We start from the raw sequence: 2922 nt of genomic DNA on the forward strand, positions 1-2922 counted from the left end.
ATTCTATTTTTAGTTTTCTGAGGAACCTCCATACTGTTTTCCATAGTGGCTGTACCAACTTACATTCCCATCAACAGTGTAGGAGGGTCCCCTTTTCTACACCCTCTACAGCATTTGTTATTTATAGATTTTTAATGATGGTCATTCTGATTGGTGTGATGTGGTACCTCATTGCTTCCATATTTCTAAAGAATATGTTTACTTTGATTTTTTTATATATCAGTTTTAGATGTCAACTATTGACTTGTATTAATAAGGAGATCAGCATTTAGCTGACTTATCTCTTTCCCCACTTCCTCTATTCTCTCTCTTCCTCTGTTCTCTCATAGTAAATACATCACAAATTTTGGTTAAAATAATAGTATTGATATTGTTATGACTCTGTAAATATTATTCAATGATAAGCCAAGTAGTAATTATGATTAATGTTTCCTTTCCTGGGCCTCTTCTTTTTTTTTTTTTGCTATTCTGTTATTTAACTGTTTATTTTCCACCACCCTTATTTCCATTTTCTATTTAAGAAATAGTCTTAAGCTGGTCTGTACAACAGCTTAAGACCCCTCAGTGGTTGCTCCTTCCCATTCAGTGGTCTAAGTGGTGGGAGCTGCAGACCAGTCTTTGGTGGCCAGCTGAGCGCTCCAGTCCTCAGCAGGAAACTGCTGGACAGACTCGGGGGCACCTGTGCTCCTTCAGACCAGTCTGTGACCTCAGGTTGAGTAGCAGTCAACTCAGAATCTGGAGCGGTCCATTCCGCCTGAAATTCTCCCTGGGTCCCGGCCTTTTCAGCAGGAGCCTGCTCTTCCTTTTCACTCTCCTCAGGATCTCTGTAGAAGTAATGATCAGGCCTGACTTCCCAGGGGTGGTCACAGGAAATGGTGCCGTACATGGGCAGAACTTCCTGAAGCAGCATCCACTACATCAGACCAGCTGAGTGAGTTCTCCCGCTGGTGCGTGGTGCGGCCGTGTCCACACAGCACAGAGGAGTGTCTGTTATACAGAGCAGCGGTAGGCAGGTTAACATAAGACGCCTCTGTGAGAGGCTGGTGGTCAACCCTGGGATCAGTAACCACTAGAAGTCAGAAAGCCACTTGCATCTGGCCAGTGAAGGTCCCAGGAGTGAAGCAGCCAGGAAGAGGAGTGGCTCCAGTGGCAGCAGCAAACTTCAGCACAGCTCACTGGCCGGTATTCCTGGAGTATTTCACGTGACACTGACATCAGCCAGGTTTTCAATGGCAACAACAGCAAAAGCTGCCAGGAGAAGCTTCTCCCAGGTTCTCTTCAGATTTATGATGTAGATGTCATCACTTTTTGCAGATATGAAACCATAGGTAATCATGAGTTAAATACATTTCATCTGCCTTCACTAATCAAGGTTATTTTAATTGCATGTCCTCCAAGCAGCAGGTAGCCTAACTTGGGACTTGGAGTCAGCTGTGTCTAGTTCCATCTGAGCTGATTAAACCTGGTTAGGACCACCCACCCTCCAACGGGGCATGCACGAGTGCCCCCTCGGTGACCTTTGACATCAGAGGGCTGAAGACTCCACCCTCAGATTGTGCTGAGTGCCTCCTCATTGGAACGTGGGGAGGCCTGTAGCTTATTACGCCTGCGCAGAACGACGATTACCGCACCTTTTTCTAATCACGTTTCCCGACTCTCCCCACACCTCAGACCGCCCTGCTCCCCTTCAGGGAGGCGGTTTTGAGATTTGTCCGCCCATATCCTCGTATCCTCACTTGGTTGCCCTGTGAACAAACCCTCTCTTGGCTGCAAACTGCAGTGTCTCAGCGTTTCGGCTTGCTGCACATCCCGCAAAATGAACCCGATTCGGTAACAGATGCTGTATTCCATTCGGAAGTCAAGGTTGATGCCACCAAGGTAGGTTCCTGCTGCAAGGAATTTGAGGACACCCTCCTCCTTCATTTTCAGGCTATCGGGGGCTCTGGACATTGTGATAGTTTCCTTTTGAGTTAAGATGGGAACTCAGAACAATGCCATATGGACCCCTTTTAGCGTAACACAGAAAGGCTTGCTTTTCCCGGTATTAACGATTGCCTTTCTTTTAAAAATTTGTTTGGTTTTCTGTATACCTATCCAACTATTTTTTTAATTGTCAAATACTCATCAATATTATTCTCTGCAATTCATATTTATAGATTTCACTTTTGTTTGGGTGACTAATAGGTTTGTTTGGGGGGACTTCTTTCTACACTTATTTTTATATACTAATTAATAGGTTTCAGGTGAGAGTGATAAGCTGGTAAACCAAACTTTTTGCTCTTGGGCCTCCAAATGGCAACATATAGAAGGCTTTCTCTGGGACCATTCAGTTTCTCGAAAGAATAATACTCCAGTATCTAGTTTAGGAGGCATGGCTTTGGCTGATGGAGTTTCAAAAAGAGGAATGGGAAAAAAATGGGGGATAAGGAGTCACTATTCAGCATACAGATTTTTACTCATCAGCTTCCTGTAAGCACTTTCCACTTCCCAAAGTACCTTATACCTTCAAGTTCTGAGCCTCTCCTCAAATCAATGACCTACTGTCTTGCAAAACTGCAGCCACCTTGTCAGTTTATAACTATTCCTTTGTTTCACTTCAGTGGGTGTTTTGGAAAGAAAATGAGTGAATGTGGTCAATTCACTATGCTTTTCCAGACTCTCTTTCTCAAATTCATTTAACTCAGGAATTATATTCTTTCAGGATCTAATTTACTCAAAGTCATTTCTTTTTGCATCTCATTCCTTGCTTTTGAGTTCCATTTCCCTCTTACTAAAGTATATACCCTTTAGAGTTTAGGTGTCTGAGTGAAAAATTCTCCATTTTTGTCACTTTCATTAACAGCTTGGTTAAAATGTTTCATTAACATCTTGGTTAATAAACAGATGGTTGATTACAGGTGAACACACTTGTATTCGCTTCCC

The 2922-nt window shown here is 43.3% G+C and overlaps 1 pseudogene; it reads right to left on the minus strand.

The window, feature by feature from the left end:
• Positions 1-551: 551 nt before the first annotated feature.
• Positions 552-1950, minus strand: LOC137232968 (small ribosomal subunit protein uS2B-like; annotated as a pseudogene).
• Positions 1951-2922: the final 972 nt, after the last annotated feature.

This window comes from Pseudorca crassidens, chromosome 10 (genome assembly GCF_039906515.1).
Source record: "Pseudorca crassidens isolate mPseCra1 chromosome 10, mPseCra1.hap1, whole genome shotgun sequence".
Lineage (NCBI taxonomy): Eukaryota > Metazoa > Chordata > Mammalia > Artiodactyla > Delphinidae > Pseudorca > Pseudorca crassidens.